Source organism: Heterocephalus glaber, unplaced genomic scaffold (genome assembly GCF_053883595.1).
Source record: "Heterocephalus glaber isolate CG9 unplaced genomic scaffold, H.glaber_assembly_v1.0 deba00001457, whole genome shotgun sequence".
Lineage (NCBI taxonomy): Eukaryota > Metazoa > Chordata > Mammalia > Rodentia > Bathyergidae > Heterocephalus > Heterocephalus glaber.
Window position 1 is genome coordinate 26,537,007 of NW_028258305.1, and position 20,539 is coordinate 26,557,545.

Genomic DNA, 20,539 nt, shown 5'->3' on the forward strand with positions numbered 1-20,539 from the left:
GAAGGCAGGCTGGCGTTTGCATCCTGGCTCTGCTGATCACAGGCCAGGCCAAGTGCCGGTGGGCAAGTCACTTTACCTCCCTGCTTCTCAGTTTCCTCTAGTGGGAAAAAAAGAGAACGCGATTACAAGATTAAAGTGGAACACATGTGGCACTAGATATGTGATTTCTGTTCTTTCTTTCCCTGTAGGAAGACTAGCTTTTAAAGTACAATGTAGACACCAGAAAGGATTCTTTGGTTCTTCTCTAGCAGTGTGCCCAGTCCTGCCACTCCCAGCTCATTCATTTCATTCGTCCTTTTCTTGACCTCTCCCTCTGCCTAAAGCCAATCCTGGGCTGCGTTCCCCCAGCCCACTTGGTTCTCATTAACAGGTTTAGTGTCTGTCCCAGTGTTCACAACACGGAGCCAGTGCAGCCTCAGACACGGGAACACCCATCCCTGCCTCCTGTGGATCAGCACCAGCATGTCATCCCCATCCGTTAGGGCTGCCATCCACTGTCTGTGGGTAGTGAAGATGCTGACTTTTTCCGGACAAGGACTGGTTGGTAAGTGGGCATCAAGCTTCTGGGGGGTTGTGTAATGCCTGCTGCCCTCATTGCATTGTGACGCTGCCATTTCTAGCATCACCACTGCCATGCTCACTGTCACTGTTGGCACCTAAGATCCTACTCAGGACTGCCTGACCCCCAGAGAGCTAACACCCCAAACACAGCAACCAGACCCTCAAAGAGATCCCAAGGCCCACCAGTTTTGGGTATGTTTGGTATGCTTAGAGTTTTTAAATGGAATCTCTTAGTTGGCTGTTGGTGGGTGGGTGGAGGGAAATGGGTAGAGGGGAGGAGGGAAGAGGTCAGAACAGGCCGGAGGAGATTAGGGATTTAATTAAACTGCCTGTTTGGGTAAGGGCTTTAAGGTGCAAATCTGCTTTGCATGATAATGGCAGTTTATCTGAATTCCATTCTACTGAAGGAAGCTTCTTTTACACTTAATTATTGTGGCTCTTAAACCTGGTTTTTGCTTAATGCCCTCCCACCTCAAGGTAAGCGAGGCCACTTGCCTCTTAGCTTCAGTTATGTTAGCCATTGCTGGGGACAGACCCTTAGTCATCTGTCCCTGAAAGAGGCCTGTTCACATAGCAGGCAATACCTAGGCCCTTTGGGATGAATTAGCAAAGTATGTCTGGTTTGGGGTGACTCCTGAAGCCCTCTAGGAGAATTCCACAGCCATCGCAGGGCAGCAAAGAATGGCCCTCACTTAGGCTCCTCAGACTGGGTCTGGGGTCTCCCCACCCAGAACCCACAAACAAAAGCAGAGGCAAACTTTACCTGGTAGAACAGCATCCCTGAGGAGCACAGGAGTGGTCCTTGGGTGAGCTCAGGAGGGGACACTCCCTGGCTGACCTGTAGGGGGTCCTTCGCAGGTCAGGGTAGAGACTGTTTTTTCAGGCAGAAGCACAGCATTCAGTGACCTATCAGGACAAAGAGAGGTAGGCAGAAAGGTTGGTGGTGGGGAGGCAGTGAGCCCTGATGCAGATAGGGAACCAGCAAGGAGATGGGCCTCCCATTTGGAGACTCCAGCACACACTGGCCGGGCAGGGAAAGGTTAAAGGGTTTGGGAACTCCTGTTTCCAATCACTTGTCAGCTAGCTTTACTCTTAGCCTTCTTATCAGCAAGGATAGGGTGAGAGCTTTCCTTCCCAAGCTCTTCCCAACTTTGGCACTCAGGATTCTCATTACCTTCTAAGGGCTGTGGTCTCAGTCGGGGGCGGGGGGCAGGCTAGGCTCTGGGAACCCAAACACATTTAATGGAGTAGAGTTGCTAAAACAGCCCTGGGTGGTAGTCTGGCCAGAGAATCTCAGCAGTGAGCCTTCAGAGCCCAACTGCTGCTCCTCCCTTCCCCTACTCAACAGAAAGCCACATTGGTGCTCTTTAACTTTTGGAATTATCACTGACTCATAAGTCTCCATAATGCATTTTTGCAGTGAAATACCTTGCCTTCTGACTGGATTCACCTTGGCAGATGCGGCCCATACTAGCCCTCTAAGAGGCAGGCAGTTCCCGGTTCTGCCAACTTGGGTGGTTCCTGGAAGTTACCCAGTTTCAGCCACCAGGTAATTTGATAAACCTCATTTCTACATCTCCAATCAAGTTACTGGTTTAAAAGATGTTGCCTAGGGCTGGGGATGTAGCTCAGTGGCACCGTGCCTGCCTGGCAAAAGCAAGGTCCTGAGTTTGATCCCCAGTACTGAAAAAAAAAATGTTGCCTGGAGAAGGCTGAGGGCAGAGTCATTGGTCATGTCAATATGGACTGTGCTCTAGAACTTAACATCAACCTGCGGTCAGTGGCCTTTGTGTGTGGATATTACACTAGCTACACGTCTGCCATACTATGCTTCTCTAATTTGCAATCCACTGATGTATCCAGAAGGCTTTTCTGAGGAAAGACAAGGAACTTTTTGAAATCTAACACACTTAGTCCTCTTAATCTCTCTGATTTGCCATATTCTAGTAGCCCTGCTAAAGAAGAAAGTGAGGCTCATGTGATATTTTGGAGTAGATAAGGGGTGGATAGTGAAGGCAAATGTAAATATCATAACCAGTTGTGTAAGGAGCAAGTATTGCCTGCTGGGAAGAACGGAGGTATATATCAAACATGTCAGGAAGCCGAATCTGTAGAAGAGAACTCTTCTAGATAAGAAGTGGGGGCCTAGCTGGGAATGATGGTGCACACCTGTAATCCCAGACTGTGGGAGGCTGCGGCAAGAGGATCATAAGTTTGAACCCAGCCCGACAACTTGGTGACTGAGACCCTGTCTCAAAATAAAAAATAAAAAAGGGCTGGGGATATAGCTTAGTGTGAAGGCCCTGAGTTCAACCTCCAGTACTGAAAAAAAAAAAGTGGGACCTAAAGGAGATTTGAGTGAATCAAGAGCAGCAATTGGGAGTCTAGTTTGTAAGAGGTGCCAGTTCTAGTGATCATGGAGGCCCTGTGACTGCATGAATGGCTCCTGGGCTAGAACCAGATTTTTCCTAGCAAACTTGCAATACTGCCTAGGGCAGTGGTGTTGAACCTATGGCATGTGTGCCACAGCAGGCACACCGAGCCCTCTCTGTGATGACGCCACAAGGTGTATGCATTGTTTTTCCAAACTAAAACCTCAGTTCAGATATAACTGCAGTTTTGGCACTTTGCAATAAATAAGTGAGTTTTGGGTCACAGTTTGGGCACTCAGTCTCTAAAAGGTTCCCCATCACTGGTGTAAGTTCTTCCTGGTCTACAGACTCCAGACAGGCTCTCAACACCTCACCACCCCTGCTGTGGCTGCTCCCTTGAGAACCCCTCTCCCCAGTGTCCCACCTGCTGAACATCTGCTCTCCCTTCATTTTCACTGCAAGCATTATGTTTTTAAATGAGTCTTCCTTGACTCCTCTTCACTTGCAGTTGCAGATTTCCCAGGTAGGGCTCACTGCTTCTCCCACTATAACCTTCTGTTCCCTGTGTGTCTACATTTGCACCTGAACCATTTTATTTCATAGAGGTTAAGAGCACCAGCTTAGAAGTTTGGTGGATTTAGCCTTTGGCTTTGATTTTGCCTCCTATTTTAGCCTCTCTAAAATCCAATTTCCTCATTTATAAGTTTGGAACAATAATAAATACCCAATAGGACTGGCATAAGGATTCAATATGAAATGAACACGGAACACTGTATTCATTACCTGTTGCTGCTTAACAATTTACCCCACAAACATAGTGGTGTAAGCCAACCATAAACATTGTCTCACACAGTTTCTGTGGGTCAGGAATTTGGGAGCAGCTTGCTGGGTGGTTCTGGCTTGAGGTTTCTCCTGGTGGTGCAGGCAAGATCTTAGCTGGGTCATAGTCATCTGAAAGTTCTACTTCCAAGGTGGCCCAGTTACATGGCTGTAGGTCAGAGGTTTCATTTCCTCCCTAAGAGCTCTTCCTGAAGAGTAGGGCTTCTTGAAAGTCTTTATCCCTAGAGTGAATGATCTAAGAGACAGCAAGGTGGAAGTTGCTCTGTCATTTATGTTCCAGCCTCAGAAGTCATACACCGTTATTGCCACAAATCCTATTAGTTACACATGTCAGCCCTAGTCAATGTAAAAGGAGTACACAAGCTTATGAATACCAGGAGTAGGGGTAATGGGAACTCTCTAGGAGGCTGGTTACCACAAGCACCCCAATGTTTCTCAAAAGCTTATCATAGTCGGGCCTGGTGGCTCATGTCTATAATTTCAGCTACTCAGGAGCCTGAAGCAGAAGGACTGAAAGTTTGAGGTCAGTTTGAGGAACTTACTGAGACCCTATCTTGGAAAAAAAAAAAAAAGGGCTGGGGATATAGCTCAGTGGTAAAAATGTTAGGTTCAATCCTCAGTACTGGAAAAAAAAAACAACAACAAGCAGTAGCTTCTATTGTTATGAACTCATGTACCTGTATTTCCCACTAGAAAATACACTTCTGAGGGCAGAGACCATGTCTTGGGACTGTTTGTATCTCAGGAGGTATCGAGTGTATTTGTGTGTCGATTCTAAATGCTGATGGAGAATGTATGATGAAGGTATGGAGCAGGATAGTTTGGTAGCAGACTCAGAGTGAATGGGGAGAGAATGCACACCTGGATGCTAAATAGGATTCTGTGACTTAGTTGTGTCTGGGATTAAGATTTGAGGGCTGGGGATTTAGCTCAGTGGCACAGCACTTGCCTGGCAAGCACAAAGTCCTGAGTATGATTCCAGTACAAAAAAAAAAAAAATTTCAAGATTTGATCAGGATTTGAAGATTTCTCATATTTTGATGCTTGAATATCAAGGACTTTTGAGGGGTTGAGAATTGAATCCAGGGCCCCACACATGCTGAGCATGTGCTCTACTATTGAGCTACACCCCTATAATGTTTGATGCCAAAACAGTGTACGTGTGTGTGTGTGTGTGTGTGTGTGTGTGTCTTGGAAAGGAGGCCTCAAGCAGCAGTTTGGCGGGAGTGCTGCTTTTATCTCCATGATCTAAAGACTGACCTCACTGTTGTTTTATTTCCTGGACCAAGACAGTAGTGGGAACCTCTTGATACCTTTGTCATACTCAAATTCTATCTTGATGACTCTTATATCCTTCCCCCTACTGGGTAGAATTTCCCCTTCTAGGAAATTCCAATGGACATTTCTGAAGGTTAATTCAAAGGTGCACATAGTTGCCTGGCAGAGGTTCACCTGGCCTCTGTATCTGAGCAGGATGGGGCATCAGTCTGTGAGGTAACCGATACTCTGGGCAATATTGAGTTTCCAGCTGTCTACTCAAGCTGGAAGCTTCGAGGTGCCTACCCTCGGGGCTTGAAAGTTCCCCGGATGTCCTTTTCCCACAGGTAAAGCCCTCTGCACTTACTGGTGCTCTGCTTATGTGCCCTGCTTTCCAACGTGATAGATACCACTCCCTTGCGGCTGCTCCTCTAGGACCCACAGAGGGGCAGGTGTCTTCTCAGAAATTTCCCATGGAGATCACATTCCTGCTTGCCCGAGGTCTCATTTCCTTCAGTTCCTTGAAATCCCAGACTGCTGGCTTTGTCTTTTCCCCCTTCTTAAAGCTAGGGTGAACGGGGGGGTGGGGGTGGGGAGAGGGGGGGCGGGGAGAGGAAAGGAAATCTTTTCCTACTGGGCAAGAGGGAGCTTGGTTGCATGAACACTATTTTATCCCTTGATAATAAAAAGAAGTTTGAAACATGCAAATTACAGATGGATGCAACCAAGGGAGCCAGGCAATGTTTGAGTTGCATCTAAACCAAACCAGGTCACCACATTCGACTCTCAGTGGAAATTGAAAATGCTTATTGATCAAAATAATAAGTACCATAATTGAGTCTGAAAAAAACCCCCAAAACAATGTTATATAAGGGGCCATTGTAATCCAAGGAATAGGACTCTGGAATGACCTTCATTTTGAATGAGCTTCTTTTATGGCATTTATTCCACTTTCTGTTGGGATTTAACCAGAAAAGAGAACATTTTTCATAGAGATAGCATTGAGAAACATGGCCAGTGGGAGAGGTGGGGACGTGTGCCCATCAGCAGTACTTTGCGGTTAGGATCAAGGCGACAGAGCAGAACAAATGTGACTCTACTGGTTTTCCAATTCTCCTTTCGCATAGCTGTGGAAAGAATTGTGTCATTCTTGTTAGAAAACTCAGTCAGGGTGTTCCTTTGGAGGCAAAAACACAGAATGAGAATTTTATTTAATTAATTAATTAATTAATTTATTTTTGTACCGGGGCTTGAATGCGGCACCTTGCGGTTGCAAGGCAGGTGGTGGCACCACTGAGCTAAATCCCCAGCCCCAGAATGAGAATTTTAAAGAAAAAACTTTTGGGGGAGTCAAAAGAGTATTAATAAGATTGTTGAATTAAGTTATACAAAGAAGTTAAAACAAAATAAATACTTATGGCCAGCTAAACATTTAAAAAGATGGCTAAGAGAAAAAGTGGCCCTTTCAGAGGAGAGCGGAGCAGAAAGGAGAGAATGAAAGGACTGGATGAGAACCAAGTGGAGGAAACAGGACTTCAACCAATGAGGACCAGAAACACGACAACCACAATCATCACTAAGAACAAATAAACCAATTGTCGCTTTAGGAAAAGGGGCACAAAACCATCTGTCAGCTCTCGGAAGGCTGTGTTGTGTTGGGTAACTGGGTTTTATGGGTAGCATCTCTCATTTACTGTGCAAGTGAGAACACTGTTCTTTGGGTCATTTCATTAAGTCACCCGTCATTTATTAAGCACTTGGTATACACAAAGTTGTCTTAGGAGTTGGTGAGATAACACATATGTATCTTTACAGAAGAATAAAATGTGGTCCCTGCCTTACACAAATGAGTCATGAGAATGATGGGTGAAATTCACTGAGAATTCACTATGTATTAAATACTTCATAAGGGCTATTCTTTTTTATGACAGCAGAGATCTATGTTTTTGGTCACACTTGTATCTCTGTTGCTTGGAACATAGGTATTCAATAAATATATTTATAAAGAATTCATACAACTCTGAGTAGGCATAATTATTACCCCCATTTTACTGACAAGGAGCTGAGGTCTAGGGAGGTGAAGCACCTGCTTGGTATCACAGTGGGACAAGAGTCCTGTAATGACTAAACAATGCTGCCCCCTTGATAAGCATGAGAGTAGCCAAAATGTGAGGCAGAAAGTGCAAAAGCATCCAAGGGTGAATCAAACAAAGTGCCATAGGAGCTGTACGCTCTGGCAAGGGAGGGAAAAGGTGTGAAGGGCAGGCTCTGTGGAAGGGAGGGCACTTGAATTGGGTCTTAGGATGTGGGTTGGGATTTGCACAAGTGGGTACCAGGGGAAGCATCTTCCAGAAGTATGTCACGAAGCAGCACCAGAACTGTAAAGGTGAAGGGTGTCTTTGGCAAATTTTACAATTGCAGTCAGCCAGAGTGGGTTGGAAGAAGTCAGAAGCAGGGCTTCTCATATTGTCAGGAACACAGGAGCTGCCTGAAAAATGCAGCTTCTGATTCAGCAGGCCCAATGAACTGCCCCTGGTGATGCCGGGGTTGCTGGTTTTGGACCACACTTTGAACAGCTGGACTCCAGAGGTCCAGGGTTCCCTGGCTCACAGGTAAACCTAGGCCTCAGATGGATTTTAAGCAGGGAAATGAGGCTTTAGGAAGTTTGGTGGTGATAGTGTAAGATACTCTGGAGAAAGTTTGGGCTTTGGTTCCTTAAGCTTCTCACTTGTGGCCCTCAAAGCTCAGAATTTCTGATTCAGGCAGGAAAGCAGAAACCACAGGAGTAATTAACAGGGGTGAATTAACCTGTGGCCTTCAATGATCACGAATTCATGAGAGCTGCTGGAGACTGTTCTTTCTCCTCTTGCAGGACTGGTGGAGCAACATATATCCTTATTCTCTAGAGGGTAGAGAAGGAGATGAAATGTTGGCTTGACCTTGGTCCAGCCTTGTGGGCTTGTCCACGCTTAGGCTGGGCCTGGTCACCCAGCACAGGCTGGATCACTTTTCCATAGCTGATGCATCTACTTAGTGAATGAAAAATGCTGCTCATATGTGAAAAAAACATCATCAGGAAATTAAATCTGTGGCTTTAAAACATTCCACGCTACTTTCTGGCACTGGTCAGTCTCCCAGCTAGGACTCTCCTTCTGCCTGGGGGCCTCCTTCCGGCCTGCTTCCCTCCCTCTCTAGCTCTCCTACTGGCTCCCCCCTCCCTTCTTCCTTCTTATCCTCCAGAGTCTCTAGCTTGGCTTCTTTCTTTTTGCTGGGATCCTCCCTGTGGCTTCAGGCTTCCTTTCGTCTCTCTAGGCCTCTAGCTTTTCCACAGCTCCACAGAAGCATCTGTCTGTCTCTTTCACTTCCCATTAGGGAATCCTAAGTGCTGAATAGGCCCTTCAAACCAGCCCTGAAGGGGCTATGGCTCGGGCATGTGGGTGGGGTGCTGGGGACCTGGCGAGGCCATACAGAAGCCCATTGATAGGCAGCCCCTCAACACACATGACCCAGTCCAGCCTCCATGGCTCCGGGTGGAGAGGGGCGTCCCTTGAGGCAGTGGCCAACATCCTGGCCACCATGAATGAGACTCAGTGTCTCTGGATGCTGGGGAACCTTTGTCCTATAGCCTCCAAATCCTTTGGACCTATCAGCCCCACTATTGGTGAGAATATATTCGTCTTGAAAATAATTGTCAGTACATCCCCATCAGTGGTGCTGATTTCATTAATTGGAAGAATTAGCTCTTTGTGGCCAGTTGAAGAATATGGAGCCAAAACACACGGAACATTTTTCCCCAGTGACCCAGAGACCCTTGGACGAACTCCTGGGTGCCATGAAAATGGATCGTTTTGCAGAAAGAATACCATTGGATATTTATTTAACATCACTCCTCATCCTCAAAAAAAGACTTGAATTGCTCTCACATCTGGCTGCTTTTTCTTTGCTCACTTTTTTTGTGCAGAGCCAGGGCAGGGAGGAAACTTCATCAGTCTGAAAACATCCAGCAGCAAAGTGTGAATTAAATATGTAGAGAGGCCCAGGGAGGGGGAGTTCTATATCCTGGGGTCAAGGAGTAGGGAGACTGTGTCCTCACCCTCATTCCATATGGGCAAAGCTGGTTCTGTACCCTGCATGTGCCATTGGGAGCTATGTGACCTCAGGCAAGCTATGTAACTCTTCTGAGCCTCAGTCTCCTCATAGGTACAATGAGGAAATATACGCACATCTATGGCACTGCTGGCGGAGTCAAGGGGAGAGGTACATACTGTACAGTGCATGGCACATGGTAGACAATTGATTGTGGCCACAGTTATTGTTGTGGAATGGAATCTGAACGGTTCCCACCTATCAGTGCTAACTCCATTCAGGGAGACAGATGGGCAAAAACATGACCAGTGGATGGAGGCAGATGGACAAGCAATGGTGATCAAGGGGATTTGGTGGAATGACAGCCCAGGGGGGTGATGGGCAGATGGAACATCTCATGGGGAAGGCCGATCTACAAGGGCCCAAAGGAGACATAGAGAGGGTTGTCCTATGGGAGGAACAGATGGACGATGCTCCAACAGGGGAGTCAGAGAGACGACAGGCCAGAGTGGAAGACAGATGGACAGCAGTTTCATGGTGGGGTGGGAGAATGGAGGCAGGCAAGCCTAGGACTGGAGGAGCAGATGGGCAGCCTGTTGGTGGGCCTGGCTTCCTGTTTAATCTCTTCCTCAGGCATGGATATCCCCAAACCCATAAGAACCACAGGGCTCTGTGGGAGGGAGAGAGAGAGGGAGAGAGAGAGAGGAGAGAGAGACTGACTTGTGGCCTGAAAAGACACTAAGAATTGGGGTCCGTCTGGCTTCTGTCCCTGCCTCCCATGACCCCTCTCTGGGTGGCCCCACAGATAAAGCCTTAGCCACGAGGAGGCGGGGGAAGAGGGAGAAAACTGCTATTTGAAAGAAAGGGGAAATAAAAACTGGCTAAAAGTTGTATTTATTTAAAATAAGGGTTCAGTTATGCTTGAGTGTAAACATGCAGGCCCATCCCTCCTTCCCTGGCTCTTCTGGTGGCAGAGGGCTCAGACCACACAGAAAGCTGGGGCAGGCGGCAGAGAGGGCCCGTGTGGGCTGTGGGGAGGGGTGGGACTAGGGTGCCCCAGGTGTGGGGAGGGGAGAGGGACCAGGAACTCCGTGACCTGGTGTGCTCAGCTGGGCTGGGCTGGTGCCCTGGCTCACAAACCAGCCAGAGGCCACATGCTGGAACCTCATGTGAAGCACACATGTGCACACACCCTGGAGGCTCAGGACAGGCTCAGGGTGCTCCTAGGGGTGTGGCTGTCTCCCAACTCTGTTCTGAGCATGGCGGGGGTCCTAGAGGAGGTGGGCAAAGCTCCAGTAGTGAGTCAGTGCTTCTATTTGAAGTAGAAACCCTTACCAGCCCTTTGTCCTCTTTCCTTCAGGTTGCACCTGACTTCCTGAGCTTTGGTGGCTGAATCTGTGGGTGCCCTGTCAGAGCCTCTGAGCTCCTTGGAGGAGGCAGTGAAGATGGCGAAGAAGCTGGAGTGGAGACATCCTGTGGATTGTGCCTTGCAAGTTCTTTGTGAAGAGGTTGTTAGTGCTGTGTGGCTGCGTTGGTGGCCCAGCGAGCCAGGGAAGGGCTGTGGTATGCAGGGTCCGGAGGGAATAGGCAGGAAATGTTTGTGATAAGAGGCTTCCCCTCTTGCAGGCTCCCCTGGTTTCCAGAGCCAGCTGCAGGATAAGGCTCACAGCTGAGCTGGGAGCTTCTGAGCAGGCTTCGGCCAGAGCCAGCCTTTGCAAGCCAGCAGGAAGGGCAGCAAGTACAGGGCCCTGGGGACTAGGGGCAGTGAGGGGATCAGAACGGCCTTGAGAGTCCAGCTGAGGCTGCCTTCCTTTGGGATCAGGAATTGCAATCAGACTTCAGAAGGCCAAATCGATCCCTTAAGAAAAACAAAACAACAAAGCAAAACACAAAGCCCCCCCTGCACCGGAGTTCTGCCAAGTTGCTGAGAGGGTCTGACAGGTTAGAACCACACAGCCTGGCCCGGGGGAGGTCATGCCCGTGGGTTCCACCTGGAGCCATTCAGTAGTGGGAAAAGGAAGAGGGAAGGGTGTGCAGGGAAAGACCAGGAGGAAGCTCTGAGCAGCCAGCAACTCACAGCAGCCTTCCGCCTGGGAGAAGCCCAGTGCTCAGGAACGTGCGTCGTGGAGCCATTTGCCAAGCATAGTGCACCTTGGGCTCCCTGTCTCCACTTTGCTCAAGGCCCTGCGACTCCACCATCTGTGGTTGACTCGGAAAGCTCACAAAAGAGCTGGAAGTGCTGCAAAGGAAAACCCCCTGGGAGGGGAGGCTGTGGGCCTCTCACCATTGTACCCGGTGCCCCTTTCTGAAGGATTAGCCGCTTCCATCTATCCCGAGGACCGCACTGTAAATGCCTGTGTAATGCTAATTTGTGGTTGGCAGGAGATTGATTGGGAAGGAGCTGAATAATGGCAAGAGGAGGCTGAGGTCCCTCCTACTCCTGGTGTGCGTGTGCGTGTGTGTGTGTGTGTGTGTGTGTGTTTTCTAGGGAAGAATGTAGCAACGAGCCCAAGGAAAGGAGGATGGGGAGAGAGGATGAAAAATAAGTCACCCATGGCCACAATCTGACCTGAAAAAGGCAAATCAGGGGCAGAGATGGGAGTCTGTGGGGCTACAAATTCAGGAAGGGTTTTTTTTTTTTTTTTTGTGGTATTAGAGATTGAACCTGGGCCTTCACACTGGGCTAGATCCCTCCTTGGAGACAGGGTTTTGGTGAATTGCCCAGGCTGGGCTTGAACATGTGATCCTCCTGCCTCACCCTCCTAGAGTACTGAGATTACAGGCATGCACTATTATTTCCAGCAGGGAGATTTTGTTTTTGATGGGAGTGACATTCTATCATTTGTCCCACATTCTATTCATTAGATGCAAGTCAATAGGTCCAGCCCACACTTAAGGGAAAGGTGTTACTTGGGAGGGAAGAATCACCGAGAGACATTTCAGAGCTGCCTGTGGAGAGATCGGGGTCAAAGAGCCTAGTACTTAGTATCTTAGGACAAGACGGCGGGGATGCCTCTGGGCTGTGTGCTAGGTTTTCCTGGCACGGTCTAGGTCTCTGCTGTCTCCTTTTCATCTCTGTTGGTTTTGCTGGCCTTTCTCAGAAGGCCCTTTCCTCTGCAACCATGAGGTTTGGGACTAGCTCTCTGGGCGTGGGCCGGCAGGCAGAGGATCAGTGCTGACGTTGCTGCTGTCTTCCTCACAGCCTCTTCATGAACGTGTGTGGTCTTGCATTGTGGTCAGGGTACAGATATTTTAATTTCCTGCTCACCTGCTCTGTAGGGGATCCAATTTCTTCTTGCATTTGTTTTTCTCTCCAGCAGCCTGTGGACAGGTACCTCTGCTTGACCATCTGGTAGCCATTCACCTTTATAGCGGCTTGAGAAAGGAATTAATTTCACTTGTTTCTTTAGCAATATCTGCCTCCTTTGACAGCAAGTTACCTTTATCACCTCTTAAAACTCTTACTATGTTGGTCCTTCTGGTACCTTGGGGACTCTTTAGATCTCTTAACTTTCTGCCACTGCACCTCCTTCTCTGGTTTAACTTCCCATGCCTTTTTCTTTGCAAGATGCTTTAAATACCCTATATGTACTTCTGAGTTGCTGCCCCTTTCCCCAGCCTCTGGCTGTAGACAGTGATGTATTTGGCCGCAGCAGACCAAGCTGAATGCAATCAGCAAACAATCAACTGAAAGTGAATATCTGACCCTTGCCCTGATTCTGCCCCACTGTGGACTTCTTGAGGCCTTTGGCCAAATTCTGGTGGGTAATTTGGGGAGGGCAGGGTATGGGAAACTAGAGGATATTCCTAGGTAAGGATGAGGTGCGTGAGAGCCTCCTCATCCTGCTCTGGTGTCATATTCTGAGGGTCCCCAGGGCCTACTGTTTCCTCCAAGACTCTTAGAAATGGAGAAATTATGGATTGGTGTCATGCTTTACAGATGGGACATCAAAGGCCTCTGCTAAGAAGTCTGAGCACAGCCCACCATGCTTAGTTATGATTTGTTGGTAGGAGTGTTGGAATTCTATCTGGCCATCAAATACAAACACTTAAAAAAGATATCTTTCTGCAGTCCTGGGAATTGAACCCAGTACTTTTGTACTGAGTGGCATCCATAGCACTTGACATTTTTATTTTGAGATAGTCTTGCTAAATTTTCCGGGTAGGACTTGAGCTTTCCATCCTCCTGCCTCAGCCTCCCAGAGTGCAGATATTACAGGCACCTCACTTGTCGAGAATGCAAAACACTCTTGATGAGTGTCATGACACGCTTTTCCTGAAAATGGGACTGCACGGAGTGAGTGACTAATTTGTTGGTCAGTATGAAGCCAAACATTGCCTTCTGGAATCTTAGAACTCCTCCCAGCTAGTGCTAGTACCACTCCTCCTCCATTACTCATGTCTAACTGGCTGATGGATATGGCCACCATTTCTACCACTGCTTGCACTAGGAGTGGCAGGCGTGTGCCTTCTGATTACATAAACTGTAGGTTGAATCCTGGCCTTTTCACTTTCTAGCTATGTGTCTTTAATTTCCTTTCAAAGTCTCAATCTTCTCATCTGTAAAATGGGCATGTGATGGTTTCTGTTCTTCTAATAGAAACTCTCTTGGCATAGTGAACCTTTAACATCTATTATCATTAGTATTATTATTTTTATTATCTCTGCCTGAAGGGCCTTCTAATAGCTGAAGCCTTGGTGTTTGGAGCTCACCATGCCAGCTGTACACCTTACCTGACGGCACTGTCCGTTTCTCCTCCCCACCCCACAGGAGTTGCTCTGACCCCATTTATCAGTCTCCCTCCTCGATATTCTGTCTCTGAGAACTTGGCTCCCTTTCTCAGCAACTTGGTCCCATTCTTCTCTAGACCGAGTCAGCTCCAAGTCCCACCAGCTTATCACCGTGGAGTGTCCTCTTGGGGCCAAGGAGCAGTCCAGCTGGGAGGTCTAGCTCTTTATCATTGATGACCTTGTTGTGAACCTTCCTGAGGCCGTGGGGAGAAATGTAAAACATTCATTCAGACAAGTTGTTATTTGTCATCCTCTCACCCACCCCTAAAACGTTAATGGAATTTCACTCACTCTCTCAAACATGGAATTTAGTCAAAACCCTTTTTGTCTACAGACATAGAGTAAGCGTTTAATTTGGCTCTGGAGCTGGTCTGAAGAAACCATTCAGGAGGCCTGTGGGGTATCTGTGGTGGGTCAGCTCTCTCTGCGAAGGAGTGTGACACAGACACCAGGGAGAGGGCAGTGTGGCCTGGCTGTGTCCACAGCTGCTCCAGGCCGGAGGCTTCCTCAACCTCCACAGGACACCCGGATGAAGCAGCGTTCTAGTTTGGCGGGGGTGGGGGGAGGCAGAGTGGTTAACACAGTAACAGGATCCCCACCCCCAATTCTGTCTTCTCTGAGCCCCAAGAGAGGAACTCTCTGGCTTGGACAACAAGGCCTGGGACAGGAAGTCCTTTCAGAGATCCTGAGTCATCTATGTACTTTATCCATAGGGAACTGGGCTTTGTAAATCCAAATCACCCGTGTGTTGTAAACAGTGAAGCTGAAGGCTGGGATGCTAGGGTGTTAGGGAGGCTGGCTGGGCCAGGAGAGAAGAATGCTGAGTCAGTGGATGGTGGCAGATTTTAATGAGTATTCGAATTACTGGTTTGGCACAGAACACGAAATGGCTTTGTACCAAATCATTGGTGGAGGAAAACACACACACACACACACACACACAAAACATGGCTGGCTCTGGCAGAGACTCCAACTGGCTTAGAGAGAGTGACAGTACCTGTGAGCCACTTCTCAGAGCCTGGAGATCTTGTGGAGTGTGACCCAGGCTTCCTGAGCACAGTGGAACTGATTGACTTTCCCCTCAAGGTGTTCTTTGGATGACAAAGGGTTGTTCTTGTGGCTCAGGTACTACTGTCCTGTCCACTGGGGTGGATAAAGCTCATTTCTCAGATAGGGCAACAGAAGCGAGGGTTCTGTGGGGTTGTGATTATCCATGTGTAGGAGAATTGCACTGAGGGTATTTTCCCTGATTATTCTGGAAGGCCAGAACTGACTGATGGCTGATGAAAGCTGGCCTTTCTGTGGAGGCTGGATGTAGCAGAAAGATAAGGGGCTGGAAAACTCTGCAAGCTGAGTATTAGTTCGCAAGGAGCTTAGACTTGTCTTTGGAAACTGACCGTTGACCACACTGTCTTGCATTTACCTAGGTTATTTCACTGCTTATTTATGGATTTGTAAGAAACAAAGGGGAGAAGGATAAATAGATCTCTGCAGTTAGAAATTATTTATACTAGAAAACCTCAGTAAGCACTTTGTGATTCAGGCAGAAGATCTGATTCCTGATCCCCATAATCTGTCCCTGGAGCTTGTACAGGAGAAGTTTGTACTGGCATAGACTGAAAACCTGGTGCCCACAAATGAGAGTGATCCTGGGTGGTGGAAAGAAGTTCCTCTGACAGTTGGAGACAGCCTTCTGTGTGGGTGGGGACATAGTTGCTTTTATCCTGGCTTGCGTTGGCTTGATTGGCTTTTTAGCAGTGCTATTTATGGCTGCAACACTTATGAAACTTTGCAAAGACAGAGGCTGAGAACTGGTCAGGGTCCTTTCTCATTCCTGACCTGTATGGCTGCATCTTTGTTAGTATGAGGTCTTGCTCCCAATTATAGTCCATTATTCTGGAGATAGGAGATTTGGTATCAGCTTTATTCTGATGAAAGTCTAGGATCTAGTCAGGAAGGGTGGCCCCTTCTTCCGAATCCAAAGAGGTAACTTCAATGGAAGGATTGGGGTGGGTGGATGGGAGTGAGGGATGGAGATGGCCCAAGGAGTTCATGATTGCCTTGCAAAGCACAGGAAGTTCAATGAGGAGAAACAGCCGGATGCTTTTCAACACCTTAACTTGCAAGTGATTGTGAGCTCACACTATACTTCAAGAGGGTACAGAGACCTGGGAAGCACACCACACTGGGAGCTGGGCACTGGACTTTAGACTGTCCCTGGCTAGCTGCAGAATGGAGGAAGTTGCTTTGGCTCTCTGGGCCAACCCAATCTTTTCTTCTGTTAGTGGGCTAGGGGCAGGGATTAGGTGGTCTTCCTTCTGTGATTCACCAGCCACAGCATGACTGTATCTCATACACAAAGCCAAAGATGGGGACTGCTATCCAAGGAGGTGCACTACTCCCACCCCTGCCTCCCCAGCGGGTTATCTGCTGACTTGACTAACACAAACCCCCATCTGGATGCCGTCCAAGCACCAGATGTGCCCCTGATTAGTGTCGGTCTGGGGAATGTTTCCATGACTGAAAGGTCAGTGTCAGCTGGAAGTGTGCATGTGGGCGACTGCCCCCTCCCCCCATCGTCAGCTGTGGGGGCTGAGCCTTCCACTATGTCACTGGCCAGGGAATTGAGCTGGGGCATGGGGTAGGGGCAGCTGGGGTGGGGGCCAAAATCAGGAGGGTCTTGTTATTGTTGCCTCCACTCTTTGCTCTGCATTGAAAGGCAAGTGTGATTTTCCACTTGGAAGGGACAGCAGGATATGCAAGGAGGGAAGTCCCATTAATTCTCCTTTCTATCTGCCATGTGCTTGTGTCTCTTCTGATTTTCTTATGGAGGCTGTCACCCCCAGTGTGGTAAGAGAAAGGAAGGATAATACTGCAATGGGCTGGGCTGCTAGATTTACCCTATTTACAGGTCATTTTAAGTATTGCTTCTACACTTTAGACAGGCTTTCATGTTTAATTTCATGCATATAGGGCCGTGCGAGGCTTTCCTCTAGGTAGCAATGAAAATTAAATACAATTGAGTTTGATGTGTACCTTATTGATTCCAGACCCATTTCAGTAGACTGTGACACTTCAGCGACCTGCAAATTCTACACATTAGAGTTCATATTTTACACAAACTCCATACACCCAAGATGTGAACTCACATTTATTTCTACCAGGAACATCCACCTTCCAACAAAAGATACAGGCCTTGTCAGAAAACAAAAGATATTGGTGAAGATGAGCTACAAATGGTATTTATGGTCACCCTTTAGGGAAAAAAATTCATGAATAATTTTATGGAAATTACACCAAAAATTGAGTAATCATTTTGTTAATTCTATGTTCTCCCTTTGGATTTCTGCAGGTCACATCTGTCTCCTGTGTCATTGCAACTCTATTTCAAAGGGATAAAGTAGGAGAAGAAAGAGGAACTTGGGAATTATTAAGCAGTGAAAATGGCTGGGCATCTTTGATGGATGGTGTCCTGTCAAGCACAGAGTTTCTTTTCTCTGTGTGTGATTGTTGGTGACATTTGCTTTTCTGCAGCTCCTAGCTCTTTGACAGAGGCGTTGTCAGAGAAGGCCACTTCAGCAAAGGGAACAGCTGGTAATCACGAGGCAGGGTGGGCGGGTTCAGACCAGCCACGCTCTCAGGATATGTGGCAATCAGTTTTCTTTCTTTTTTGGTACCAGGGGATCGAACTCGGGTTCTTGGGCTTGCGTGGCAGGCGGCGAAACCACTGAGCTACATCCCCCGCCCAGCAATCATCTTTTTTCTGCAGCTCAGCTGGAAAGTAGAGGGTGTATTCAGTGCAATGAGGGAGAAAGGGAATTTTTACTAGTGGGCATGGCCTTTTGAGTCAGGGGGAGAAAGTATCTTCTGCCCGCTGGGGCAGGGAGCAGAGGTGAGTCAGAACAGCTTGTGGAGAGTAGTGGTCCCCACTGGGGGTCACAGGGCCACTTGTAAAATGACGCCAAGGTTTCAACCTTGGCTGCATATCGAAATCACCTGGGGAGCTTTTAAAGTCCTAATGTCCTGGCCCCACCTCTGGCTAGTTGCATCAGAAGCTCTCGGGGTGGAGGGCACCCAGGCTGAGGTAGTTTTTAAAGATCTCCGCATAATTCCAATGGACGTCCAAGCTTCAGATCCACTGATCTAGGCCCTCACTAATCCAAGTGTGGTCTGAAGACCAGCATCACCATATCACCCAGCAATTGTCAGACATACAGAATCTCAGGTCCCACCCAAGACCCACTGAGTCAGTATCTAGCAAGATCCCTGGGAAATTGGAAGTATATTAAAGTGCGAGGAGCTGTGGTTCTCTCAAATTCTGCTGCACATTAAAAATCACCTGGAGAGCTTTAAAAACTCCCAATGCCCAGGCCACACCTCATACCAATTAATCAGAATTTCCAAGGGTGAGACACAAGCACCAATAGTTTTTTTTATAGGCTTTCAGGTGATTCTGGTGTGCATGGGTTCTCAGCCCTGGCTATGAATTAGAATCACCTTGGGAGCTTTTATATACCCTGATACCTGAGCCCCACTTAGAAATTTTGATTTAATTTGTCTGGGAGAGGCAGCAAAAGGGTTCCTAGGTGATTCAAATGTGCAGTCAGCTAGAACCCCTGTTCCAGAAAGTCTGTCCAGCTTCACTGAAAGGGAATCCACCTGACAAACCTCAAACAAGTCAATAGATCCAAGAACAGTTGAAGGGAAAGAGTAACCAGACCATGGCTTGACTTACCTGGTCTCAGGGCTTTGACATTCAACTTCCTTACATGTGATTACTATTGTACTTTTGTTTTTATATGAATTCGAATGTTTGTATGCTCTTTTGGTTTTCTAATAAAGTTCCTCTTGATAAATTTAATGTCACAGCAGCTGACTTCAAGGACAAAAGCATTGGTTTACAGCTAGGCCATGGGATTTCAGAGCATCTAAAGGATCAGGTGGGCAAGAAAGGCCAAGGTGGAGAGCTTGGGTGTGCCAGGGCTGAGATGAAGAAAGACCTTGGGTTAAAAAAGTGACTGACTATTCTTTCTTATCTTTTCATCCTGCGGTATTCTCACCATTTCCAAGGTGACTGTAGAGTCAAGTAGTCCCAAGGTAGGGTTGCTGAATGTAATAAATGAAAACACAAAGCACCCAGTTAAATTTGAATTTCAAATAAACATTGAATAATTTTTAGCAAAAGTATGGCCCATACAGTATTTGGGATATACTTATACTAGAAAGTTATTTGTTGCTTTATCTGAAATTTCACTTCTGAAAATCTGCCTTTGCATTAGGGCTTTGTCTAGGCCTTGAGTTTGCTCTTATTATCTGTAGCAAGGTTCACACATATTTGCTGGGCCCCTATCCCTAGGAGGTCCACCATCCTGGGTTCCTCAGGGGCTGCTCCAGGATGGGTGTGAGTATGCACAGATGACCCTGGATATAGATAATGTCCTTGACCTTTCATTTCTTCCAGGTTCTCCTGAAGTCCTTGGTGTTAAGGTGGCCTCTTCTCCACTGTTGCATACCCAGTTCAGGATGTGTATGTACAGGGAGCTTAGTGGGCCAGAGGTGACTGTGTTGAGCCTGTGCTGACTCAGATGGTGTAGAAATGGAGGGTGGAAAGAAAAGCCTGGCTCACCAGTTGGCAGCCATAGCGCCTTCCTGAAGCCGCTGTTCAGTGTCTGAAGCTGGTGTGTCTGGCTTTCAGCACAAGCTGCTCCATGGAAACACGTTCAGAGTCAAAGTATTGTTTCCCATTCCATTTGGCTCAGGGCAGCTCATCTCCTGCTGGCTTCAGAGTGAGGAGGGGGCTTGTGGAGGGGAAAAGGGAGGCTGAGAGTGGGGAAGAGACAGTTGCCCCGCAAAAGAAGTAGGGACGTAGCTACAGAGATGGATGGTGAGAGACCTATCTGTCTGTGTATCTAATCTATCAACTCCCCTCTGGTTACATGGCAGGGAATGGGTAGCAAGGTGCAGGAAGATCAGAAAGGGTATCTTGGCTCCTCCCCCAGCCTGCTCTACACAGAGCTAAGCTGGGGCTGGCCTATTCTCCCTGCCGAGGGGCCCCACAAGAAGCCCAGGAGAGAGCATGGGGCTGGAGCACAGGCTGGCCAGCTCCGAGGCCCCAGCTCCTTTCCACTGGGTGCTCCCCTCTGTGAGTGTCCCTTAGACACTCATACCCTGCAGGCACTGATGAATTCAGGAGAGCTCTGGCTCCTTGGAAGAATCTCCTTTAAATTGTCTCTTGTTGGAAGTCTCCCACTTTCCCTCCGGACACCACCATCTTCCTAGAGTAATAAATCACTGCCATTTAAATGAAAGTTGCAGACTTGGTTTTGTGTTTCTTCTGGGATTCAAGGCTCAAGAAAGCCAGGCTCTTTTGTCTCCTTCTCTGCCTCCTGTCATCTTGTCCCTTTTCTGATGGGCAGCAGTGTGGAGCACTGGTCTTTCCAGAACATCTTCCCCAGGCACCCTAGATGTGGCCCGAGGAAGACTCTCAAGAGAAACATCAATATCTTCTGGCTAATTAAAATGATGGATGGGCCTTTTGCCTCCCTAACCGCTTAGTTGAGGGCAGAAACAGCCAGAGATTCCATGGAAGATTGGGAGAGGAGCCCCGTGAAGGGAGGGGTGGCTTCAGAACA

The 20,539-nt window shown here is 47.8% G+C and overlaps 1 long non-coding RNA gene across 1 annotated transcript; it reads left to right on the forward strand.

Annotated features, from left to right (window-relative positions):
* Nucleotides 1–342: 342 nt before the first annotated feature.
* Nucleotides 343–20,300, forward strand: LOC147827000 (uncharacterized). Its single transcript, XR_015453184.1, has 4 exons — nucleotides 343–544; nucleotides 1,982–2,110; nucleotides 10,477–10,624; nucleotides 17,260–20,300. It is a non-coding gene; the product is annotated as an uncharacterized LOC147827000 (long non-coding RNA).
* Nucleotides 20,301–20,539: the final 239 nt, after the last annotated feature.